Source organism: Eleginops maclovinus, chromosome 5 (genome assembly GCF_036324505.1).
Source record: "Eleginops maclovinus isolate JMC-PN-2008 ecotype Puerto Natales chromosome 5, JC_Emac_rtc_rv5, whole genome shotgun sequence".
NCBI lineage: Eukaryota > Metazoa > Chordata > Actinopteri > Perciformes > Eleginopidae > Eleginops > Eleginops maclovinus.
The window spans coordinates 19,578,170-19,591,791 of record NC_086353.1 but is presented as its reverse complement, the minus strand read 5'-3'; the positions used below and the strand labels follow the sequence as shown (position 1 = coordinate 19,591,791).

Below are 13,622 nucleotides of genomic sequence, written 5' to 3'. Positions count from 1 at the left end.
GCCAACTTTTACATTTTAAACTTGGTACAGATCATCAGAGAACTTTTAATATTGACGAGAACGTTCACTCTCAAAACCGTTCCGGTATGGTACTGCACCTGGGGGGCGCTGGTGGGCCAGTGCAGAATGAATGTGGTCCTATGGAGCCCCACCCATAGATTCCTACATTTCTTTGGATATAATTTTTTTTTAAATCACTGCTATAGTTTTTTAAACATGGAATGGATAATCCTCACAAACGACACATAGCTAGTATTTTATATTCGCTTGATTTTGACTAAAATTAGGTTTTTGTAAATCGGATGACGTCATGCGTGATAAATTGCTTTACGGCACCTTGTGTCTCTCCTTCCCTTTCCTTTCCCTCGCAGCAACAGCTGCATACGATCGCAGCTGATTTGGCTCCGTGGGACTGATTTGAACTCGGCTCTACATGTTTTGAAAAGGTGTGACATTATTTGATACTCATAATTTACAAATCTTAACAAACAATTAAGTGTTAATGAAGACTTTCTGATGTGAATATGTCGTTTTTGAAAAAATACGTTATTTGGTTGCTTCAGTTGGCTATATTAGCACTGTGAGTACTATTACCAGAGGGAACTTTGCTAACGTTAGATATGGTCAGCAGAAAAAAAAAAGCTTTGACAATAAAAGTGTGTGGTTAACTGGTGAAAGTATGATGCTGACGAGTTAATACAAGCGTGTATAAAAACAGTTTGTCGATTATATAATGTTAACATATTGTTTTAGTCATCCATCCAAAGTTGTAAGTGAGATCAGAAATGGGAGCTAGGCTAAAGCTAAACGATATTTGACGAGATGCATAGATCTTCGTGCTCCCGGCGCCATGTGACCTTATCATTTCATCATCGTCAAGGACAGTAATGTCACTGTTGACTAAAAATGTTTCACTAATGTTACACACCAGCACAACTCACTTTTCGAAGAAAGCGCTCCTCAAAATGTAGCTCACACACCACATATCCTCCCTGCATCATTTCTGCATGGGACAGACTAAGTCTGAGGTCAGCCCTTCTGATATTAATGAGCCATCTTTTCCTCCTGAAAGTGAAATCTGATTAAATGTAGTCTTTTTGGACCTGTGTTCTGTTGTAGGTGTCTTGGTTTTCATTCCGTTTCTGTTCAGCCACAACTTTGTTTGCTGTATTGTTTTGTTTACGTGTGTGTGTGTGTGTGTGTGTGTGTGTGTGTGTGTGTGTGTGTGTGTGTGTGTGTGTGTGTGTGTGTGTGTGCTCTCTTCTCTGTGTTCTCTTGTTAAATTGCTCTCTCCTATTTTAGACCGCTCACATCATCCCCTTCATTTAAGTTTTTAGCTGTATAGGTGTTTTTGCACGTTTCAATTGGGTACAATGAATTGGGTATTACTTTCTTCTGTTCTGTTCTTGTAATCTCTCATTCACGAAGGCTTTGAAGTCTGCAGTTGTATGTATTTATCTATGTATCTATCTATATATATATATATATATATATATATATATGTATTTATGTTATCTATGTATGGAGTAATGACATCCATGAAGACCATGTGTTGAGCTCCTAAATGCTGACATTTTTTTTTCTCTGCCACCTTTTTCATGGAGAGGCCCCCGTCCCTGTTCCATATTCTGATCTCGGCCCTTAGCCTGCACATTGTAAATTATGTAATTGAGATCGCCTCATTTAGCTGGCATGTTTCTGGGTGGTGTGTGTATGTGTTTGTGTTTTAAATAAAAGTCATTAAAATCAGTCCAGTTACAAGGCTGATGCATGCTTTTTTTTTGTCTGTGTTAGGATGATGATGGGCAATCAATCCTAAGATTACCCTGAAGGCACACCTCCTTTAGCATTTGACAAATTATTCGCAGACCTGTGTTTATGAAGTAATTGAGCAAAGTACAATCAGTTATGTCTCTAGTCACATTTGTCAACTTCCTTCAGGCATTGACAATTGCGCAGATTTTCCCTCCAAATTTTTTAAATACCGGCTTTCTTGCGAAGCCGAGCGCAGATAGGCTGCATATAGTACAGATATAACTGAATATAGAAGGAAAACATGTTACCTTTCATCATCCTTGGGGAAGCTGAAATAGGCTAGTTGCACGGTAACCGTAAATTCTACTTCCGCTGTTACTTGTATGCGCGTCTAAACTTCCGGTCGAACACTTCCGTGTTATGATAGCGTTTGACAGCTGGATACCGGTAACCGGCTTTTACTATTTAGAAGTGTACAATGAGTGTGTTCACAATAAAAGAAAGACGACTGACCTTTCAAAGGGTGGGGACATCGGCACTGCACTGTTGTGTACCTCAGTGTACGAATTCTTCGAGGTACAATAAGCTACTTTCCTTTCATTCATTTCCCGTTGACCCGGCGGTACAGGCCGAGTGGCTGAGGAGAATTCGAAGGGATAATTTCAGTCCGACGAAACATTCAAAGGTCTGCAGTAGGCACTTTAAAAGCACAGATTTTGTCGTGACAGCCGGGGGACTAAGAAAACTCCAAAAGGGATCAGTCCCTGTTCTGTTTTCTTGGAACGGGTTTGAGCTATCGGCACCTTTTATACAAAACAATAATCTTATATCTTTCTAACATTGAAAAGTCGAGCAAAGACCACGTTAAATTATAAAAGTAAGTAAAGCTATTACCACAGTAATATCACTATGTAAGCGCTAATGTTAGCTATGTAGCTACAATAATATTGTGCCATAGTTACAACTTACCTTCATAATTGTCGATATAACTGGATAGGTACATTTTGTATCCCTTATCACGTTTGCTCTTCGGTGTAGAACTGCCCATCCGAACAAGTCGGTGGACATCTGAGATGGAAATGTTTGGGAGATCCTGCAGGCATCTAGTGTAGAAACTCGCCATGTTTGACGTTCACCGATATCACACCGGAAGTTTAGAAGCGCATACAGTAACAGCGGAAGTAGAATTTACGGTTACCGTGCAACGAGGCTATAGGACAGTCCTTTTTGAGAATTTTTGCAATTAATTGCAGCACACTGACGCGGCATCTTTATCTTAATCAACTTTTTTTTACGGAATGTTTAATGTTTAATGTTCTAGAAAGCGGGATTTATCCTTAAGGTAGCAATATAGCAATATCGAACATACGCTCAAGGTAAGAAAACAAACACATGCTCGTAATCAGTTAACTTTCAAATTTATTTTTACAATACAATGTATGTGTGTGGTAGGATCAGTACATCCAAAGTTGACCATAATCAAATAAAAAAGTTCGATTGTAATGTCCTTTCAGAGTCCTCCTTAAGAGCTTTCTTCTTCTTCTCTTTTAACGGCGGTTGGCACCTTAAGAGCGTTGTTGATGTTCTGTGGACCACAAAGCGTATTCTTCGGTCGTAACCAGTCGTGAGTTCTTCATTGACCAATCGGCTTTCATTAGCCAGATGCTAGCAGAACCTGGGTCGCAACTGCCCAACCTGTAAGAAAACAAAAGGCTATGACCCCCAGATTATTCCACTTTTGACGAAAAATCCCTGTCGACCTCTCGGAAACCACAGTAGTATTTTGGATTTTGTAGACGATATGCTAGGACAGACATGGGCAAACCACGGCCCCCGGGCCACATACGGCCCGTTAGGCTTTTTAATCCGGCCCGCCGAACTTGTCCAGATTATAGTAAAAACTCCTTCATTTTCCACTTTCCCTGCAATGCCCACGTTTCCTCAATAGATGGCGCACTCTAACCACATTAACCGTTATTGGAGTGGCGAATATTACCGTATTCCCGCACCATAAGGCGCACCGGATTTTAAACCGCTTTATAGTGCGGTAAATACGGCACTCTTTATTTTCAATTGAGCCCTTCTGTGAAAATGAGCGGACCAAAGAAACGGAAAGTGGACAGCGAATGCCGAGTGTTTAATAAGAAGTGGACAACAAAATACTTTTTCACTGAAGTTCGATCAATGGCTGTATGTCTGATATGCCAAGAAACTGTTGCGGTTTTCAAAGAGTACAATATCAGCGTTCACTTTGCCACGAAGCATGCAAACTATGCTAGCAAGCAATCAACACAAGAACGGGTGGCTACTGCTCAGAGGTTGGCAGCTAATTTACAGAGTCAACAGAACTTTTTTCACCGACAAACTGCGATTCAAAAGTCAAGTGCCAAGGCAAGTTATTTGCTGGCATTCAAATTAGCAAAGGCTAGCAAGCCTTTCTCCGAAGGCGAGTTTTTGAAAGAATGCATGGTAGAGACAGCAGGTCCCCGGGCGCTGCACGATAGCTGCCCACTGCTCCTAGTACTAGGATGGGTTAAATGCAGAGGACTAATTTCACTGTGTGTGCTCTGCTGTGTGCATGTATGTGACTAATAAAGAGGGTTTCATCCTCCGATTCTATCTATTCTATCTAGTCTCTTGTGTCCGGAGAGCAAAGCCAAGTTTGAAAAAATCAGTTTATCACGCAGGACAGTGACTCGCCACGTGGAACTGATTGACGAAGATATAGTCAGTGAGTTAAACAAAAAGGCGGAGTCTTTTCAGTTATATTCACTAGCGATGGATGAAAGTAACGACATAAAAGACACAGCTCAGCTCCTAATTTTTATCCGAGGGATTAACGACAGTTTTGAGATAACAGAGGAGCTTTTGAGCATGGAATCACTGAAAGGGAAAACGCGAGGAGAGGACTTATATGAACAGGTGTCTGCTGTCATCGAGAGAATGAAGCTACCTTGGAGTAAACTTGCCAATGTCACCACGGATGGATCGCCAAATTTAACTGGAAAAAACGTCGGGCTGCTGTCGGATCCCCCGAGTCCCCCCGTAGTTCGGACACTGGGGAAAGTGCTTCAACGAGTCTGGGAGCTCAAAGAGGAGATTCGCTCATTTTTGGAGTTAATGGGGAAATTCGACGAATTCCCCGAGCTGAGCGACACAAACTGGCTTTGTGACTTTGCGTTTGCTGTGGACATATTTTCACACATGAATGAACTGAACGTGAAGCTACAGGGGAAAGATCAGTTTGTGCACGACATGCACACAAATGTGAGAGCCTTCAAATCCAAGCTGGTTTTATTCTCCAGGCAAATGTCAAACAAATCTTTCACACATTTTCCCACACTCGCTGTGCAGAAAGAGGCAGCCCGAAATGCGAAGAAATACTGCAAATCACTGGACGACCTGCACAGAGAATTTTGCCGTCGGTTCTGTGATTTCGAAAAAATTGACAAGTCACTTCAACTGGTGTCCTGTCCCCTGTCACAAGACCCCGAAGCAGCACCGCAGGAGCTGCAATTGGAACTGATCGATCTTCAGTCTGACTCCGTCTTAAAGGAGAAGTTCTAGTCTCTTAAACTGAATGACTTTTACGCTTCACTTAACGAGACCACGTTTCCAGGCCTCCGGAGTACTGCACAGAAGATGCTGGTGTTGTTTGGCTCGACCTACGTGTGTGAGCAGACGTTTAGCGTCATGAACAGTGGCGGCTGGTGAAAAAAAATCTTGGTGGGGCTAGTGTGCCAACAGATTTCCCTGCCTAATCTAGCATAAGCATTCAAATGAACAGTCAGAAAATGACTACAGTTCCACAATAATAATTTCATTTCACAGTTTCCAGCTTCACAGAAAAAGTAACAATTTACAGCTATATTAGACTTTATGCTATCAAATACTATACAATACAATCAAGGGATAAATTAACAACAAGGGTATGATTTCAGCTGAATCTATACAAATCAACAGTGAGTGAGTGAATGAGTGAGTGTGGGTTGAGAAGAGAGAATGAAACAGAACTTTCCTATTAAAATGTAACATATACAAAGAATTTAGAACCAAGTTATTTTCAAAAAAATTTACATAAACAGATTATTTTAATATGGAGCCCCTAAGGTGACATGAAAAAAAAAAAAAAAAAGTTTAGTTTCACGTGCTCACGTGAAACTTTCACGTGTGCACGTGAAACTGGTGTCGCACGTGAAAATGGTGACGACTTGCGAGCAAAGCAGCAATGTCCTTATAATAAAGACCGAGATTGAAATATAGCGCAACTAACTCCTGTAGGCTACTGTAGTCATTTCTTTCACTGACTGTCTCCAGTAGCCCTATGGGCCAGGCTACATCAATCTACAGCTTTCACGTGCTCACCTAAAACTTTCACGTGAGCACGTGAAGGTTTCACGTGAGCACGTGAAAGTTTCACGTGAGCACATGAAACTAAACTTTTTTTTTTTTTTTTTTCATGTCACCTTAGGGGCTCCGTATTTTAATACCCTCTCTCAAGGAAAAATGCATTTACTTGGAGAAAACAGCATCAGTGCCACACAGTTGTCATTGCATGTCACAGCCTGAGAGAAACAACAAAGCGTCGTCGCGCATATTTTTTCCCCACGTAGAGTAGGACAGAGTCTGGGAGTCGCACTACGAAAAAAAACTATGGCTGGCTCCTTATGTAGCTACAGCAATCCTAAACCTTCACGCATTTTACGTAGCAGTTGGGGCTAAATTTCCAGCGCCCCACCGGCGTTAAATTTGGCGACGTTGATAGGCCAATTATTCATAATTTCCCCCTAGCAACCATAACCGGATTGGCTGTTTAGCTGCCGGTCAGGGGCACTTTGCCGATCGCCCCATGAGAGAATGATACACTGTCTGTAAGTGGAAATTCACTGTTTAATGAGTGTTAGTTGGTGGAAATGTTGTTTAAATGATTTAAATTGCATGTAGGCACACACACTATTAAGTAAAACTGACATTGATTTAAAAAAAATATGCAAAAAATATTTTTTCCCCTCAACAGCTGGTGGGGCAGAGCCCCAGCGCCCCCTATGGGCCAGCCGCCTCTGGTCATGAACATCAACAAAGCCCATCACAGATCCAAGTTAACTGACCAACACCTCAGATCTGTCCTGAGGATTGCCACAACAAAACTAACTCCAGACTTTGATGCACTGGCAAAAAAGGGAGACCAACAACACTGTTCCCACTGAAATTGGTGAGTTTTTCTGCTGTGTTATAAAAAAATGCATATGGAAAGTTTGGAAGTGCGTCTTTTAATTAAGAGCAATGCGCATTTACGCACAGCAGCGGTACAGTAGCTGAATTAACACGCCACACATCGCTCTTAATTTTAATTTTGTGGCGAGTTTGTAGATCGCGCAGTCAAGACAATCCATCCATGATTTTGCGGGGTTTAACACAAGTAGATATTATTGAGCTTGAATATTTCGTTGTGTAATAATATGTTTTGAATGTTGAAAAAGTGATTCAATTTTATCAATAAATGTTGATTTCTTTAACTTTGCACCTTCGATTGAAACTTTTTAAAAACAGACGCAATCTTGATAAATCACAGTGTGTATGCTATTTTAATCTATTTACATTTCCTCCTCCCAGTATCGTGCAAAATAGTGTGTAAACGCCATAGCCTATCTTGCATATTCCTTTAGACAAACTTATTAACTGATAAGGGCTATTTTGCTCATTTGAAAGATAGTTAATAAATTGGGTTATAGTGTTCTTACTGTGCTATAAGGTTTGCACACACTACATGTAATGCTTTAGTATATCCGACCCAAACACTCCATCCAAATGCTCCTGGCCCGGCCCCTCTGTCAAATTTTAGAACCCATTGTGGCCCGCGAGTCAAAAAGTTTGCCCACCCCTGTGCTAGGAGAATGATGTAGCTAGCCGCCTAGCTCCATAGGGGTCCATGTATTCTGCACTCGCCCGCGATCGCCCCCTAGGTGAACTGCAGCCAAATTCGGTACAATGGGGGTGAATAGAGAGTGAAGGGGCTTTCCGTAGACGGGCTTTGAGATCATTCACGTGCGTACGTAACCTCTTACTGTTATGACAATTATTTTAAGCAATGTACAAACCTTAAATCCCCCATAAAGCCCTTTTAGGAAGGACGCTGCCAAATGACAGTATCCGTAGTGTCAGATTCAAAAACTAACCTAATAAAAGAAATAAAGGTAGTATCATTAAGGATTTGAATCTTCAAATATGGTTGTTGTTTTCAGCTACTTTCAGAGCCCGGATAGCTCAGTCGGTAGAGCATCAGACTTTTAATCTGAGGGTCCAGGGTTCAAGTCCCTGTTCGGGCGGATGATTTTTGTGTTTATTTGTTACGTTTGAACTACTTTATTAATGCTTTTCATTGTTTTATTTGATACTTTTCCAATATTCAACAATCTATTTTGAAATATTCTTTGAGTGAAGCAGGGAGGGGTTAAACATATTTTTACAAAAGTAAGAAACAAACTAAAATGCATTTACTGTAGTTCTGGAGACTTTCCCCAAACGCTTGGATCAGACTCTTATTAACTATACATTTGCAAGCAGATGTGAGATAAAACGTTTACTGCATTATCTGGTGTTTACGATGTTGTCTATGCTATTGGCAGTCGGTGACTAGTTGGTGGTCTCCCTGTTAATCTTTGCCTTCCAGTGGGTGATGCAAACAGCCAGCACCATAACCAGCAGAACACAACCCACAATCAAACAGTACCAGTGTGTAAAGCCAAAAGAAGGGGAACCTGGAGATGAAACTAAAAAAATAGAGAGAGAAAAAAAAGTTGTTGTTAGGATCACTTTTACTTGATATTGACTGTCAACGCTGTATAAGGAAATCACACTTTACACTTATCCTGAAATGTTCTGTTCCTCCACATCAAATATGATTAATGTTAAACCATTTAGTTGCCTAAAAAATACTACATTTACTCACACAAAACCCTAATGTTGATAATGGGTAATAAATGCAGGTAAATATACTTCTACAAGCAAGTGTGCATCAAGGCCAAGTCAACACAATATATTCATTTACCTTGAAGGGTGGTTCCACTCCCAACTGTTAAATTTCTTTCCACATTGGCAATACAGTAGTACAACCCCAGGTCTTTCTCCTCAATATTAGTGATCCTCAGTGCCAGAGATCGGTTCATTATTTCCAATGAAAAACGATGGTTCAGTTGAGACACTGAGCAAAAAGTTGTAGTCAGTTGAGCACATATCCAACTATATGACATGTTTTGTACTCCCAGTTTTAGTTTTTGGTACCCCAGTTTTATTAACACATTTGCCATGTAAACAGTTGTTTACAGTATACATGACTTCTGCCTCAGTTCAGTTGAGTTTAGACCTCAGTTTTTTTAATGATTCAATCTTCGTTGTAATCAGCAATGGAGACTGTTTAATACCTTGGACTGGTTTTGCCTCTTTGAGGCAGGCGCGGAGGACCACAATTGGCTTGGTATCAGGGTTGTTCTTAAGCCAGGTTGTATCATAACGGTAGAATATGTTGCAGTGAAGAGTCACCGTTGAACCGTACTCGACATACTGGACATACTGGTACTCAGCAGCAGGCACAAATGGCATCCAAAAACCAGCCATCATGATAAACCCTAAAATGAATCAAATGCATTATTATCTCAGTTTAAACTTAAAACAAACTTTTGAAGATGTTTTTAAATAACAGTGTTAACTGACATGCTGTAGTGAATGTAATATACAGAATTCACCTCCTTCTTAAGTGTGGTTCTACACACTGTTGTTTCATGCCTGTAAGTATGACCGTTGGTTTATGCTTAAAAGTACAACTGTAAAAAGGGATCGTGGTCCCTTTAATTAATCTGTGTTTACGATGACGTGGAGCCCCATGCTTGTTGGTTTACAGGACAGCGCCATCTTGTTTTGTTATAACTTTGACTGTGTGATTAAACGAGACACGCATTCGTGTGCTCAACTTTAATGAACGTCTCCTGCGTTTCAATACGATCTCCACAATGCAATCATTTGAGTTTCCAGATATTTTTGGAAAAAGTATAAAGTAGTGCTGATGCTAGTGAAATATCTCCTTTTTACTTGAAATTCATTTGTCTCTTGTGTAACAGCCTTCTAAGCATTGTGCACACCTCTGTGATGCATGGTCCAAAAATATGTAAAGTACCCATCTGATAACAACAAATATATGTTTTAGAACTCCACTCCTGACTATACCAAGTTAGTATTTTTAAATCTCGTCCTCAAATTCACTTGTGCGTACTAAGCCTTTTGCAGTTTTATGTTTCCTTTCTTCTGTTTCTTTACCCATTTTTTACCTCTATATTATATTATAGTTCATGTGATTCTCATTTTCCCTCAACTCAACTACTATCATTCGCTTCTCATCACTTAACATTTAAAAGGATGAATCCCCCTGCGTGTTTGTGCCATTGTCATCGTTTCATGTCTGTCGGAGACCTTGATCTGATACAAGTAAATAACTAATTCCTTTCATATATAAAACAAGGTTACTTTCTGCTATCCAAAATGATATTGATATGTTTTTGTTACTCACCAGCAAAGATCATTGTTATCGGGTTTGACTTCTTCTGCTTGTGTCCTAATTTTTTGCTGTTTGTGATATTAAAAGACCACAGACTTCCTTTCAGTTACGTGTCACTGTTTCCACTTAAGGTGTATTTCCTTTTTAACCAGTGGTAACTGATCTTTAAACAAACTACTAACCTAAAGCCAGAAGATTTGAGGCAACCATTTGCTCAAAAATGTTTTATAGCAGGATATTGACTTTCTTGTAATTTTAGCTTTACAGTTTTTTTAGTTTTTAGGGTCTTATACATGTAATTGCTTTTATATTGTTTCAGATTTATGTTAAATTCCCTTTATATTGTATGTATAACAGCTTTAATCCTTTAGATAAGATTAGATTTGATTCAACTTTGTTTTCATTGCACATACAACAAAATGCAGTTTGAATCCAATCATTAAGTGCAAGCAGTAGATAAAAGGCAGTTGTAATATATTTACAGTATATTCAAAGTATTATTATATTTAAAGTTAAAGGATGTTCATATTTATGGGTTACAGTACGGTAAAGACAAGGTTGTTTAAATATTTTTCATATAAGGTGCAAGGTTTGGCATTTACGCATAAGGTGCATGCAGGCTTGTGGCATGTATACAGATGTAATAAATATTAAACACAGACGTAATAAATATGTGCAGTCCATCGACCTCTCAATGTTTTATCTGAGATTTACAGACATTATGTGTATATAACTGAATTGTATTGGCATGGGTTAAAGGTTCTATGAAAATAAACTGTATGAATGTTGACTTCCTCTCTATGCATCCGGAGTTGGCTGACTTCAAGGGAAGTGAACACCACAACATGTAATGAAACCATATCTACCCCAAGAATAAAACACCCTTCTGTGCTCAATCCTCTTCTGTACTGTGCTTTACATTTTAGTACTAACTAGCAGCTTAAAAGTCATTCTAGAAAAAAAGTAAGCTCTACTTTATCTTTATCTATATTTTTGCTTAAGGACATTTTTCACTTTCTATCACACCCCAGTTGCTTCTAGATTGAATTTGATATTTCAAGGTTGGCTTCAAATTAATTTAAAATCAGATAGGGGTAAGGAGGCTGTCAAACTGAAGAAGGAGGCCTCGTATGTTCAATTAGCCCAAGGTCCTCTTGAGTGATGGGCTAAAAAGTATTGCCTGTGTATCAAACACATTTTTTATTTGTCTGTGCCATAGAGCTCCAATGTTGTCTGGAATATAATTAAATAGCCACACTGTTGCACTGGTGGATATATACCAACATATAGGCCTACCCGCCTGCTGTAAATACTAACTAACACTTCACCTAATACTCTTTAAAGTGTATTAATCCACTGTGAACAAATGTACTATCTTATTCATTAATTAAAATGTTCTAACTACAGGCGACATAAATTATTTTTTACTTTTTTATTTTTTACAAAATAAAAGTTACTTTCCCAGCTGTTTTTAAAGATTATTATTTTAGAAGTAAGTGTTGCAGACAGGGTATCTAATTTACAACGTATACAAACATTTCCCTGTAGTAAAGCACGGGCCATCGCGCACAGTGGCGGTGATTTGGAGTACAGGAATTCCAGGTACGCACTCCGGAGAGCTATCAGCAGTGCGAAAAGACAATACAGGGACAAGGTGGAGTCTAACTACAAGGGCTCCAACGCCAGAAATATGTGGTCTGGACTAAAAACAATAACAGACTACAAAAGGACAACGAGTGGTGCTGAGGAAGTGTCTGCATCTCTCCCAGATGAACTGAACACATTTTATGCACGCTTTGAGAAGCCCCCGGCTGTGGAGGCACAGAAGGCCCAGGATCCCTGCTCACTGGTTTTAACCAGTGCAGATGTGTGTAGATCTCTGAAAAGGATCAACGCACACAGGGCTCCAGGACCTGATGGCATCCCTGGCCGTGCTCTCAAGGTGTGTGCAGTTCAGCTGGCAGATGTGTTCACAGACATTTTCAATAGGTCACTGCTCCAGTCTGTAGTCCCCACATGTTTTAAAGAGTCCATCATTGTCTCTGTCCCCAAAAAGACAAAACCCATCTGCCTCAATGACTACCGTCCAGTTGCACTCACCTCCATCATCATGAAGTGCTTTGAGCGGTTAGTCAAAACATTTATCACCTCCTCCCTCCCTGACTCACTGGACCCCCTGCAGTTTGCCTACAGAGCAAACAGGTCCACGGATGATGCCATCTCCCTCACCCTCCACACTGCCCTCTCCCACCTGGACCAGAGGAACACTTATGTGAGAATGCTGTTCATTGACTACAGTTCAGCATTCAACACCATTGTGCCCTCCAAGCTCATCATTAAGCTCAGGGACCTTGGGCTCAACAGCGCCCTCTGTGACTGGATCATGAGCTTCCTAACGGGCAGATCCCAGGCAGTGCGGATGGAGAACATCACATCCTCCACCTTGACCCTCAACACCGGAGCCCCTCAGGGTTGTGTGCTCAGCCCTCTCCTCTACTCCCTGTTCACCCACGACTGCGTGGCCACACACAGCTCCAACACCATCATCAAGTTTGCTGACGACACGACCGTCATCGGCCTGATCACAGACGGCGACGAGACGGCGTACAGAGAGGAGGTCAGAGCCCTGACATCTTGGTGCCAGGACAACAACCTCCATCTCAACGTCAGCAAAACAAAGGAGCTGATTGTGGACTACAGGAAGAGGCATAGAGAGGCACACACACCCATCACCATCGACGGGACTCCTGAGAGTCAGCAGCTTCAGGTTCCTCGGGGTAAACATCAGTGAGGACCTGACATGGACACATCACACTAGGGTCATATCCAAGACGGCTCGACAGCGGCTCTTCTTCCTCCGCAGGCTGCGGAAGTTCAACATGGACTCCAGGATACTCTGCAACTTCTACAGGTGCACCATCGAGAGTATCCTGACTGGCTGCATCACCGCCTGGTATGGCAGTTGCACCGCCCTCAACCGTAAGACTCTACAGAGGGTGGTGAAAACTGCTCAGTACATCACCAGGACGGAGCTGCCATCCATGGAGGACCTCTACACCCAGCGGTGAAGGAAGAAGGCCGGTAGGATATTAAAGGACCCCCATCACCCCAGCAACAATCTGTTCTGTCCGCTGCCGTCTGGCAGACGGTACCGCAGCATCCGGGCCAAGACCACCAGACTCAGAGACAGTTTTATACCACAGGCTATAAGACTGCTGAACTCCTGAGCTCTGTGAATGTCTACTCACATCTGTTTATAGTACATACATACATATATATATATATATATATATATATATTATACACATTTGCCATACAT

At 41.0% G+C, this 13,622-nt stretch overlaps 1 non-coding gene across 1 annotated transcript; it reads left to right on the top strand.

Moving 5' to 3' along the window:
• Window positions 1-8,008: 8,008 nt before the first annotated feature.
• Window positions 8,009-8,081, top strand: trnak-uuu (transfer RNA lysine (anticodon UUU)). Its single transcript has one exon. It is a non-coding gene; the product is annotated as a tRNA-Lys (tRNA).
• Window positions 8,082-13,622: the final 5,541 nt, after the last annotated feature.